Here is a 13,461-nt window from a genome sequence, read left to right on the forward strand (position 1 = left end):
TTCTGCTTACCAAGCCAATGCTCTACCACTGAGCCACCATACCCTCCCCTTAGACATATGAACATATATGAACATATGAAGCTGCCTTATACTGAATCAGACCCTTGGTCTATCAAAGTCAGTCTTGTCTACTCAGACTGGCAGTGGCTCTCCAGGGTCTCAAGCTGAGGTTTTTCACACCTATTTGCCTGGACCCTTTTTAGCTGGAGATGCCGGGGATTGAACCTGGGACCTTCTGCTTACCAAGCTGATGCTCTACCACTGAGCCACCATACCCTCCCCTTAGACATATGAACATATATGAACATATGAAGCTGCCTTATACTGAATCAGACCCATGGTCTATCAAAGTCAGTATTGTCTACTTAGACCGGCAGTGGCTCTCCAGGGTCTCAAGCTGAGGTTTTTCATGTCTACTTGCTTGAACCCTTTTTAGTTGCAGATGCTGGGGATTGAACCTGGGGCCTTCTGCTTACCAAGCCAATGATCTACCACTGAGCCACCATCCCTGGTGGAGCCAGGAGACACTGGGGGTGGAGCCAGGAACAAGGTTGTTGCAAACATAACTGAACTCTAAAGGGAGTTCTGGTCATCGCATTTAAAGGGACCACCCACCTTTTAAACGCCTAATAAAGATTGAAAGTGAGGGAACCATGTGCACCCCAGAGAGGTTTTTCCATAATCATGGTGCTGCTACCAAAAAAATCCTGTCTCTTATACTCACCAAATGAACTTCTTTAATTGATGGAACAGTCAAGAGGGCTTGCTCCCTGTGATCTTAACTCCTGGGCAGGAATAGCAGGGGCTTTAGGCTGAACTGAGGATTTCCTCAAAGGAAATCACAGCCCACCTATCTATCCCCCCCACCTCAACATGGGAGAGTCTGAGACACAAGGTCTGTTGTGTGATATGCTGACGTCTTGGGCGACGCTCTGCTTTTGGGGCAAATCTCTATGGTAAACTTGGCCTCGTACAATAGAGTTTTGCCCAAAAAGCAGAGCATCTGCCCCAACATCACCGATGTGCTGATGTACTTCTGTGTAATATCAGCATGTTGCACACTGTGTCGCTGTTGTGGGGGGGATTTCCTCCTGCTGGCCAACTGGCCGGTGATGGGCAGGAGCCTGCAGAAGCAGGGAATCCCCCACCTGAGGAATGGTATCCCTACCCCATAGTCTGGAGAACAGCTGTAATTCCAGGAGATCTCAGCCCTGATCTGTGGGTTGGCAGCCCTATTTTCCCAGCATGCCTTAGGGTACCTGACAGAAACATGTCTGTTCAAACCAGCAACTACCAGGAATGTGGCAGGCTGAGCAGCAGTCCAAGAATAAACTGCTACGTTTATCATTTATATCTGCCATGGCTTCCCCACAGAATTCTGGGAATTGTAGTTTTGGCCAGGATCCTTGAGGGTTACCAACCTTCAGGTGGAGCCTGGAAATCTGAAATTACAACTGACCTCCAGATGACGGAGACAACTTTCCCTGGACAAAATGGCTGCTTTGGAGGGTAGACTTCAGGGCGCTATACACAGCTGAGTTCTCTGCCGTCCTTCAACCCTGCCCTCCCCAGACTCCGCCCCCCAATTGCCAGGATTTCTCAACCCAGAGCTGGCAATCCCAGGATCCTGTATTCAAGATTCCCAAACCCTGCTTGCAAAACTCCAAAAAGAGCCTGTAAATTCTGCAGTGTAACTATGCTCCACAAAGGGGATCGTATTAGGCTGTTTTGCAGTTTGGAGAGCCAGTTTGGTGTAGTGGTGAAGTGCGCGGACTGTTATCTGGGAGAACTGGGTTTGATTCCCCCCTCCTCCACTTGCACCTGCTGGAATGGTCTGGGGTTAGCCATAGCTATCGCAGGAGTTGTCCTTGAAAGGGCAGCTGCTGTGAGAGCCCTCTCAATGTACCCACCTCACAGGGTGTCTGTTGTGGGGGGAGAAGATATAGGAGACTGTAAGCCACTCTGAGTCTCTGATTCAGAGAGAAGGGCGGGGTATAAATCTGCAGTCTTCTTCAAATGCCTTAGCAGCTCCAGGATATAGCACTTGCATCCCAAAAGAGGAGTGCCCTGGCAGGCTTCAGTTTGGGGAGCTCCTCGAAGGATGCTGTAAATAGCTATTTATGCTTATTGCAACAAACTAATATTTTGTTTGAATAAACCAACTAATAGCAAGATCTACAAGTGTCTGTTTGTGCAGCTGTGAGCTCAGTGCTTGCGTGTGGATTATTACTGGGGTGTAATGATCTGTCTTACTGTCTCTACAGCCTTGACCTAGGCAAGGTTCCCTCTAAATTTCCCCTCCCTACTGAGCAGACAAGAATGAGCAGAGCATTGCAATGGGCAGCTCCAGATGGCTGCCAAGCGAGAATCTGACAAAGTCTTGTGTTAATGAGCGGTCGCTCACCGCACAGCTCAGAGCAGGGGTGTCAAACATGTGGCCCAGGGGCTGAATCAGGCCCCCGAGAAACTGGCTGTTGTCTGCGTCCTTCTCCTTCTATGCCTATAAACAGCGGTCATTTGTAGAAAAATAGGTGGTGGAGCTCATCCAGGGACTGTTATGCAGCTGCGCATACTTTTCAATGGACAAGAAGGTGGAACTCTCAGAAGGAGGAGGAGGAACTCTCAGAAAGGTTCAGGAGTTGCGCTCCTGTGAGCTCCGACTGAATTTGAGGCCTGCCGATAAAGGTATTTGGATTGGATTGGCTTCCTTCTCCCTCTCTCGTGCTTCCTTCTGCATAACAATTTGCTTTGCCAGGCTTGCTCAATAGCACAGGAGCTAAAGAGCAAAACCTGAATTTTCTCCATTGGCTCCTCCCTTGGGGAGGAAGGTAGGAAGGGAGAGCTTGCTTTGCCAGGCTCTCTCAATTGCACAGCAGAGCTACTGAGCCAAGCCTCTCTTCTTTCTATTGGCTGAGGCTCCTCCCCCTCCTGGTCCCCTGGGGAAGGAAGGAAAGAGCCAGAGCTTCCTTTGCCCAGTTCCCTGGATCCCATGGGAGAAAGACAAAGAAAGCACTTTTAAGACCGACTGCTAATATATTAAGGATTTAAAAAAAAAAAAAAAAAATGTTGTGTTTGTCTGTGTCTTTTATAAAGTTTATATCTCTGCTGCCTAATCATAAATAGGTACACGTTGTCAAGCCCCGAGATTCCCAATAATGAAGTCCTTTGTTTTGTTTCAAATTGACTGGTTTATTTAGGAATTCAAAGGTGCCCCCAAGGAACGTGCTCCTTGGAAATACTGAGGCACCAGAGGTCACATGGTTCTATATAGGGTATCATAAACCGTTACAAAAAGGCGCTTCATTCAAATCTAAGGTTCAAAGGGTACAGCAGTAACTTTCATTTGCACTACAAAAGCACTCTAACACCACATTGCGAACTGATAAGGAGCTGGTGAAATTTAGGGAGTGCACTCTTCAGACACAGCATGCCATCCCAGTAACTGGATGAGCCAGTCTGGTGTAGTGGTTAAGTGCGCGGACTCTTATCTGGGAGAACCGGGTTTGATTCCCCGCTCCTCCACTTGCACCTGCTAGCATGGCCTTGGGTCAGCCATAGCTCTGGCAGAGGTTGTCCTTGAAAGGGCAGCTGCTGTGAGAGCCCTCTCCAGCCCCACCCACCTCACAGGGTGTCTGTTGTGGGGGAGGAAGGTAAAGGAGATTGTGAGCCGCTCTGAGACTCTTCGGAGTGGAGGGCAGGATATAAATCCATTATCTTCTTCTTCTATCTTCTTAACATAAACATTCTTTGCCAGATGGCAAGGCGGACGTGGTTGCTAGGTTGTAAATAATGGAGAAGGACCAGAGCATTGATCTAACATTTGTTCAGCCATCTTATATCAAAATACTTGGGCCTGACACACATGGCCCGGTCCAACAAGGTCTCATCTATGTCAGATTCGGCCCTTATAACAAAGGAATTTGACACCCCTGGCTTAGAGGGAACGCTGGCTTGGGTACGTGGACACCCAAAAGGTAGGTGGCTCTAGAATCCTTGATCTGGAATCTGACAAATCCCGAAAGGTTAGGGTTGCCAGGTCTGTGTTGGGAAATACCTGAGGCTTTGGGAGTGGAACTGGGAGAAGGCGGGGTTTAGGGAGGGGAGGGGCCTCAGCAGGGCCCAAGACCAGAGAGTCCACCCTTCCAAGCAGCCATTGTCTCCAGGGGAGCTGGTCTCTGCAAGCTGGAGATCAGTTGTAAAAGCGGAAGATCTCCAGGCCCCACCTGGAGGCTGGCAACCCTGTGGAAGGTCCAGCGCTCTCCTTTCTGAGTGAAACTGACAATGAGGCAGAAATCTGGGAAAGGGTGCTGCTAGATCTCATTCTATCTGGAAAGCTAAGCAAGGTCGACCCTGGTTAATATGCAAATGGAAGACCACCAAAAAAGTTCATGGTTGCTGTTTGGGTGGTTAGTTCCGGGTTGGGAACTATCTGGGAATTTTGAGCGTGGAACCAGAGGAGGGCAGAGTTTCAAGAGGGGAGGTGCCTCAGCAAAGTCTAATGCTGTACAGTCCACTTTCCAAAGCAGCCATTTTCTCCAGGTGAATTTATCTCTGTCGCCTGGAGATTAGTGGTAATCCCAGGATCTCTCCAGCCACCGCCTGGAGGTTGGCAACCCCAGCAGAGGCAGGCAATGGCAATCTACCTCGGGACGTCCATTGCCTTGAGACCCCTATGGAATTGCCATAAATTGGCTGCAACTTGAAGGCACATTACACTCACACACATTGATGATAGCCAGGTAAAACCACAGTTGCCAGTTTTGGATTAGGATGGCAGTTTTGGGGGCGGAGCCTTGGGATGGCAGGGTTTGGGGAGGGGAGGGGCTTCAGTAGGGTGTCACATCAGCGCGACATTTGCTCCTGGGAAACTGATCTCTCATCTGTAATTCTGGGAGACCTCCAGGCCCTACGTGGAGGATGGCTACCTTAAACTCCACAGAACATCAGCTTTGGTTCCATGGCTCCTGGTTGGCCGCATCCCTCTCATTTTCCCTTCTCACAGGAACCCCTCTGTTGAAATACTTGCTGCAGCCTGCAAAGCCAAGGAAAATCTGTAAACCTCGCCATAAAAAAGCAAATCAGACACCTGGCTGTTCTGCTTTCAAAAGCACCTCTGTCTGGGAGATTTCCATCGCTATCAGTCATTTACATAAACGGGGGGGTGGGAGGTGGGAGAGAGAAATGAGGACTACGATAGCCTTGCTTTTCAATCTGCATCTAAAGCAAGCACTTTTCCTCTTTTTATTCAGCCTCACCCGCCTCTCGCTGAAATCTAGCGTTTGGCAGAGAACCGGGCCCTATGGGGTTCCGAGTTCTAGTTCTCCAGTCCTCATGAGACACACACAACAGTGTTTGGCACTAGATTTGACATTTGATTTAGATTGACAGTACTGTATTTTTGTGAACACGCCCCTATACAGAATAATGCATGTATCCCTTACCCTTTGACAAACATGCCGGTGGAATAATGAATTAACACATCCATTGACACCAGGGCCTTTTTCTTTTTAGCAGGAATGCACAGGAATGCAGTTCCAGCTGGCTTGGCGTCAGGGGGCGTGGCCTAATATGGAAATGAGTTTCTGGACTGATACATCACCCCCACCTAAGGCTCACAGTAGCAGGGATTCAGGCTACGCTCCCCCCCCACACACTGCTGAACATTGTGCCACTGTAATGCTACAGAAATAATTCATAATTGGATTTTCCTGAGTGGATAAGACGCTCGCTCAAGATTGCTGTCCCACAACAGTAGTGCAATATCCAGCCGAACGCGGATGCAACATTCATTTGTCACTAGTCGTACAATTTTGCTAACTAGAGAGAGCAGCGGCTTCTCTAGGGGCCCTCCCATTCGGAGAAATCCAGCTGTGCTTAAATCCCATCTGGCGCTAGTGATTATCCAGAAAGTCTCTTGTTCAAATCTTGCCTCCGCCTAGAAGTCTTTAAGCAGTTTGAGACAAGCTGTTACTCCCCGAGTGTGCACGCGATATGGCCCTCTTTGGTGTAGAGGTTAAGTGAGCAGACTCTTATCTGGGAGAACCGGGTTTGATTCCCCACTCCTCCGCTTGTAGCTGCTGGAATGGCCTTGGGTCAGCCAAAGCTCTCGCAGAGTTGTCCTTGAAAGGGCAGCTTCTGGGAGAGCTCTCTCAGCCCCACCCACCTCACAGGGAGTCTGTTTGGGGGCGGGGGGGGGAGAAGGTATAGGAGATTGTGATCGCTCTGAGACGCTGAGATTCAGGGTATGGGATGGGATACAAATCCAATATCCAATATCTTTGCAATACTGAGACATTCCCAGTGGCCTACCTTTCAAGACCATTGTAAATCTTGCTGAGTTGAAGCGTTTGGAATGTTCTAACCTAAAAGACTAGCTGTTGTGAAACCGGCAGCACTTAAGGGAGTCATTTCAACAGTGCAAGCCCTTCCTCACTAGGGAGAGACGGTGGCTCAGCGGTAGAGCATCTGCTTGAGAAGCAGAAGGTCCCAGGTTCAATCCCTGGCATCTCCAACTAAAAAGGGTCCAGGCAAGTAGGCGTGAAAAACCTCAGCTTGAGACCCTGGAGAGCCGCTGCCAGTCTGAGCAGACAATACTGACTTTGATGGACTGAGGGTCTGATTCAGTGTAGGGCAGCTTCAGATGTTCATATGTTCCTCTGAACGACAGCCGGGGCAAAGGTGACCTCTGAACCAAGGACTCCATGGAACAAAGAGTCCAGCAGCACCTTTAACACCAACGAAGTTTTATTCAGACTCCATGGGTCGCTACATCCCAGCTTTGCTCGGCTTTGTTTTTGCCGCTGCTCTAAGCTACAGTGCGTTCCCCGAGCAGGAGGGCTTCATGAAGTTTGGTTCCAGGTTCTTTCACACGTGGGAGTTTTTGTTCTGCGTCCCATCCTGTCCTCTGCCCCAACTCGTGGCAGCAGATGTCTAGGGTGGGGGGGGGGTCCTCACACTGTCCTCATGGAACTCACCCACTTCCTCATGCATTTCCCCAAACCTGTTGGAAAATTCCCGGAGATTCAGGAGCTGGAGCCCAGTTTGCGGAGGGGTATAGTCCCATAGGGTCCATCTTCCAAAGCAGCCATTTTCTCCAGGGGAACTAATCTCCATCCTGGAGATCAGTTCCAGGATAACTCCACCTGGAGGCTGGCAGCCCTGTGGCTGGGCTTTCTATTTCCCACCCCTCCTTAGCTAATTCCCTACGAAAAAAATTCAGCTGCACAGTCTGTGTGTCCCTTTCTTCTCTCCCCACCCACCCCAGTGCTTTTCAGATTTTGTTTCCTTTCCTGTTACTCCTAATCGGATCACGATCTTTTGGCTGAAGACAGCTGGAAGGAGCCCCTGCCTTCCCCCGTCTTCCTCCTGGCTGCAGGTCTCGCTTTGCATGCCCTTCATTTGCTAACCAAAGCAGTCCAAATATTAGCAGCCTTTTCTTAAAGCCGAGAAGGATTTAGCCGTGCAGGGTGGAAAGGCAGACAACGGGTATCTTTTTTCTCTGTCTGAGTGGAGATTTGGGGACTAGGCGACGGCATGATTGATGGGCAGCCCGAGTGTCGTTGGAAGTGAGATTTAATTTGCATGTTGGTTTAAAAAAAAAAAGAGAGAGATGAAGCTCTCTGCTCATGACCTGAGTTTAATCCCAGCAGAAGCTGGGTTCAAGTCGCTGGCTCAAGGTTGACTCAGCCTTCCATCTTTCCAAGGTCAGTTAAATGACTTCCTAGCTTGCTGGGGGGGAAGCGTAGATGACTGGGGAAGGCAATGGCAAGGAAAGGAAATGTCCCCTGTGCAAGCACCAGTCGTTTCCGACCCTGGGGTGACGTTGCTTTCACAACGTTTTCACGGCAGACTTTTGACGGGGTGGTTTGCCACTGCCTTCCCCAGTCCTCTACACTTTCCTCCCAGCAAGCAGGCAATGGCAAACCACCCCATAAAGAGTCTGCTGTGAAACGCTGTGATGTGACGTCACCCGAGTTGGAAACGACTGCACAGGGGGCTACCTTTAACCTTTTTTAAGAAAAGAAAGAGAGAGGACAGCAGGGCCCTGATGAACACGGGGGACAGTTTTGAAAGTAGCCGACTCTATTTCCCACCAAAACCAGAATCCGTGCGATCCACCTGTGGTGTGTTAATGGTGCAGGGTTCTATGAATTGCGAAGGCCTGAATGATCTTTGCAAGGAACTCATCCTGAAACTGTCCTTCTGCTTAAAGAAAGGCTTCGCAGGCTCACACCAAGCCCCTTTCCCTTGTGGAGCATGCCCAGGAAGAATCTCTCAGATACCGGAGCACAGACTAACCCACTCCTGGCCTGTTGCATCGGTTCATCCCACTGGCCATGAGCAGGGCCGGAGCGTAGTAGTAGGTGAGGTAGGGGGCTGCCTAGGGCGCCCCCTTGCTACAAGAGTGGGAGCCCCCTCCCCGCCCACGCCGACCCTGATTCTCCACGTAGTTCTTTGAGGCAGTTTGGTGTAGTGGTCACGTGCACGGACTCTTATCTGAGAGAACCGGGTTTGATTCCCCACTCCTCCGCTTGCACCTGCTGGAACGGCCTTGGGTCAGCCGTAGCTCTGGCAGAGGTTGTCCTTGAAAGGGCAGCTGCTGGGAGAGCTCTCTCAGCCCCACCCACCTCACAGGGTGTCTGTTGTGGGGGAGGAAGGTAAAGGAGATGGTGAGCTGCTCTGAGATTCAGGGTGAAGGGCGGGGTATACATCCAATATCTTCTTCTTTTTCTTCTTTCTTTGATCCCATTGTCAGAGCAAAGAACGAAGGACGCAGCCCCTGCCCAGCTCCCTCTAAGTGGGACAGGGGCAGGTAAGGGGCGGGCTGAGCATTCTTTCTCAGCTCTGAGTGATCGGAGCCGAGAAAGGACACTTGCACAAAGCGCACCATCGCGATGACGTCACTTCCAGATGATGTCATCATGCCGCATGTGCTTTGAGCGCACGATTAGAGTCCGGAGGCTGGGTTCTGCCTGGGGTGTCAGAACCCCTAGGGCTGAGGCTAGCCAAGAGAACAGACCCGGTTCCAGGGTTTGAGCAGAGAGTGACAAGGGACTCCTCTCCTCCACTGGGACCCACAAGGACCCCCACTCCTGCTTTCTTACCATGAGTAGGGAGACCCATGGCTTAGTGGTAGGTAGGGTTGCCAATCCCCAGTAGGGGGCAGGAGATCCCCTGGTTTGTTAGCTCTCCCCTTGCTTCAGGGTTATCAGAAAGCGGGGAGGGACATGTCTGCTGGGCATTCCATTATACCCTATGGAGACTGCAGGTATCCAGGGCCCTGAGAGGGCTGTTTTTTGAGGCAGTGGCACCAAATTTGCAGCATAGATCTGGTGCCTCCTCAAAGAACTCCCCCCCCACCACCAAGTTTCAAAAATATTGGACCAGGGCAGGGTTCCAATTCAACGATCCCCACAAAAGATGCCCCTATCCTTCATTGTTTCCAAATGGAGGGAAGGCATCTAAAAGGTGCGGGGTCCTTTTAAATGTGATGGCCAGCACTCCCTTCGGAGTTCAATTGTGCTTGTCGCACCCTTGCTCCTGGCTCCACCCCAATGTCTCCTGGCTCCGCCCCCAAAGTCCTCAGATATTTCCTGACTTGGACCTGGCAATCCTAGTGGTAGAGCATCTGCTTGACACGCAGAAGATCCCGTCCCTTCTAGTTAAATTATATAGCAGCTAGTGATCTGGCAGAAGATGAAAAGTAATTTTTTAAAGACCTCAGTTAGCACCACCAGCCTCCGGAGGGAAATCTCCTGCTTTTACAACTGATCTCCAGCTGGCAGAGATCAGTTTCTCCCCTGGAAAAAATGGCTGCGTGGAAGGGTGGACTCTACGGCATTGCCCCATGCTGAGGCCCCTCCCCTCCCCAAACCCCACCCTCTCCCGGATTCACTCCCAAAGTCTTCAGGTATTTTCCAGCTGTTTTGTAGAAAAATAGGTGGTGGAGCTCATGAGCATAAGTCATTAACATATGCCACCCCTCCCACCAGCTGAAAGCAACCCGATGCAAGAAACATAAGAACATAAGAGAAGCCATGTTGGATCAGGCCAATGGCCCATCCAGTCCAACACTCTGTGTCACACAGTGGCCAATATATATGTGTGTGTGTTTGTGTGTGTGTATACACACTGTGGCTAATAGCCACTGATGGACCTCTGCTCCATATTTTTATCCAGTCCCCTCTTAAAGCTGGCTTTGCTTGTAGCTGCCACCACCTCCTGTGGAAGTGAATTCCACATGTCAATTACCCTTTGGGTGAAGAAGTACTTCCTTTTTTCCTTTCTAACCTGACTGCTCAGCAATTTCATCGAATGCCCACGAGTTCTTGTATTGTGAGAAAGGGAGAAAAGGACTTCTTTCTCTACTTTCTCCATCCCATGCATAATCTTGTAAACCTCTATCATGTCACCCCCTCAGTCGACGTTTCTCCAAGCTAAAGAGCCCCAAGTGTTTTAACCTTTCTTCATAGGGAAAGTGTTCCAACCCTTTAATCATTCTAGTTGCCCTTTTCTGGACTTTTTCCAATGCTATAATATCCTTTTTGAGGTGCGGTGACCAGAATTGTACACAGTGTTCCAAATGAGACCGCACCATCGATTTATACAGGGGCATTATGATACTGGCTGATTTGTTTTCAATTCCCAAAGAAAGGAGAGCCTCAAGCGAGTGAGGCCTGCTTGAGCTGGATAGAGATCCAGCCAACCCAATCAGGTCTCACTCACCTGGGGCTCTTCTTGGCTACCCTCCCCCCCATCAAAAGGCCAGCTAGCCACCTGCTGCCCGAAATCACATAAGAAGGAGAGAAAGGTTGGTGTGGGCGTCTCCAGGGGTTAACGAAGGCTGCTGGGGGTGTGGCAAAGCCCCTGGTGGCTGGCTGGCTACCTGCTCTAGTCCAGGGATTGTTATGCAGATGCACCTACTATTCAATGGACCAGGTAAGTGGGGAGGGGGGGCGTCAGGAAGTTCAGAAGCTGTGGTCCTGTGAGCTCCTGCTGAATTCCAGGGCCGGATCTAGAGGGGTGGGCTTGCCCCGGGTGCCAACGGAGGGTCGGGGCCCGGGGCGCCAAATTGAGTATGGAGTCCATTGTATTCTATGGGACCGTAAGATAGAAAGGCCCATAAGGGGGGGGCATCGTTTTTTAATTTTGGCCCCCCCCTCAAAAAACATCTGGTCCTGCTGAATTCAAGACCAGTTTCCAACACAGATCTGGCAACCAGTGTTCCCTCTAACCTGCAGAGTCTTGTGAGCAAAAATTCTACGTTGTGATCAAGTGGCATTGAAGCGGTGAGCTCCTGCATCAATGAGTGTGCTCTGGGGCCATCCTTCCTGAGCTAGGGCAAAAATGTGTGAGCTGGAGGCTCAAAATCTGTGAGCTAGCTCACGCTGACTCAACTTAGAGGGAACACTGCTGGAAACCGTAAGCCACAAGCTGAAAGTCCACGCAGGGGCGGGGGGGGGGCAGCTTTGGAAGAATTGCTCAACAGCTGCTGACACCAAAAACACAGCTCCCCCCACCCAACCTCGAAAGACTGAAAAGCGATGAGGGAGCTTGGAAATCTGAGGCTGATGAGGAGTCGCAGGGCCCAGCTCAGCTTTGGGGTGATAAGTTTTATCAGGCTGTGCCGGCTGCTAACTGTTGTGGGAGGGGGGACCAGCTCCCGGGGCAAGATAGGTCAGCCCTGGCCTTATCGGAGCCCAGTCTGAACACAAAGATCCCAGAACAGCCTCTCCCAGCCCTGCCCTCCAACCACTTCATCTGCACATACAGGCAGATTGGCAAGCGGCAAAGAGCTCACCCGCCCTTCGGAGCTCTTGACATGCAGATGGGCTGCATGCAAACGAGTGAGCGGCCATGCAACGGGAAAGTTGCAAATGGGAGCCTCCAAATCTCCAGGAAATGCAAACATTGAGGTCTTTTCCAGGCAGGGAGCCAAGATTGAACAACGCTCTGGGGCTGGCATGTGTGCCATGAGCCAAGAGGCTGAGAACAAAGTTGCCAAGCACCAGACGGAGCCTGGAGATCTCCTGGAATTCCAGCTGATCTTCAGAATACAGAGACCAGTTCTCCCGGAGAGAACAGCTGCTTTGGAGGGTGCATTCAATGGCATTATTATACCACACTGAGGTCTCTCCTCTCCCGAAACTCCACTGTCCCCAGGCTCCGTGTACAAATCTCCAGGAATATACCAGCCTGGCAACGTTATGGTTACTTGGAGATTACTTGTAATCAATGTTCACACTAAGCTGCAGAGTCTTGTGAGCAAAAATTCTACTATGTGAAATGCTGGCATTAAAGTTGTGAGCGACTGCATAAATCATGGCACTCTGAGGTCCCCCTCCCTCCCTTCGGCCACCGGTGGAGAATGGGGGCAACGTTCCCTCGAAGCTGCAGGATCTTGCGAGCAAAAATTCTGCTTTGTGAGCTCGTAGCATGAAAGTGGTGAGCTCCTGCATCAATGATAGTGCTCTGGGGCCATCCTTCCTGAGCTAAGACAAAAAGGTGTGTGCTGGAGGCTAAAAATCTGTGAGCTAGCTCACGCGAACTCAGCTTACAGGGAACACTGGGCGGGGGGGGGGGGGTAGGGTAAACAAATCCAGGTAGGTAAAACTCCTGGAGATCTGGAGATGGAGCCTGATGAGGACAGGGAGCTCAGTGGAGTAAACTTCCATAGAGTCTACCCTCCAAGGCATCCATTTTCTCGAAGGAAACTGATCTCTATTGTCTGGAGATGAGCTGTAATTCCAGGGGATCCCTATTCCTTAGATCCCACCAGGAGGCTGGCATCCCTAAATCACATGTTCATTCCAGACTGGGTAGGGCTTCCAAGCTCCTGCCGAGGGCAGGGGATTCTCCAGTTTCGGGGGCCCCAACCCACCAACTGGCACAGAGCAGGCCGTTGGAGGGATCCCCGCCCCCATTGTGCAATATGCCCTACATGATGATGTCACTCGGAAGTGACACCATTGTACCAGGCACAATGTGCTGGGGACGCTCTAGGATTCACGGTAAAACTATGGTACCATAGAGTTTTTACAGCGAATCCTAGAACATTGTGCCGGGAGATGCAACGGCAGAGGGACTTGGCAACCCCAAAACTGGGCCTTGGAAACCTTTACAACACAGAAAGTACCATGGCAGGCTTGTGGCAAGTGAAAGCAGAAAGCTTAGAAATCACACAGCTTCTTGGTACTCTTTGCCTCCATAAAAGCAGCCCGCAGGATTCAAAAGCCTCCGTGGCCCGTTTCCACATTTCCCTAATTTCTCGAGATTCTCCAGGTTCATTGAAAGCCTATGCCTTTCAACCAACATGTTTCTTTCCAAAGGCTCCTCGGAAAACACACGATTCTCCCCTCAAAACCGGGTGACCTTATCTCCTTTCCTCAAGAGCTCTCTGCCCAGAGCTCTCATTGCATTTTTGGCTGCGGTTGAGAAACTGCCATGTTGTTCCTGTCTGTC

General features: G+C 50.6%; 1 non-coding gene across 1 annotated transcript; it reads left to right on the forward strand.

Moving 5' to 3' along the window:
* The first annotated feature begins 6,444 nt into the window (after positions 1 to 6,444).
* On the forward strand, positions 6,445 to 6,511 carry TRNAL-GAG (transfer RNA leucine (anticodon GAG)). Its single transcript has one exon. It is a non-coding gene; the product is annotated as a tRNA-Leu (tRNA).
* Positions 6,512 to 13,461: the final 6,950 nt, after the last annotated feature.

Source organism: Heteronotia binoei, chromosome 12 (assembly GCF_032191835.1).
Source record: "Heteronotia binoei isolate CCM8104 ecotype False Entrance Well chromosome 12, APGP_CSIRO_Hbin_v1, whole genome shotgun sequence".
Taxonomy (NCBI): Eukaryota; Metazoa; Chordata; class Lepidosauria; order Squamata; family Gekkonidae; genus Heteronotia; species Heteronotia binoei.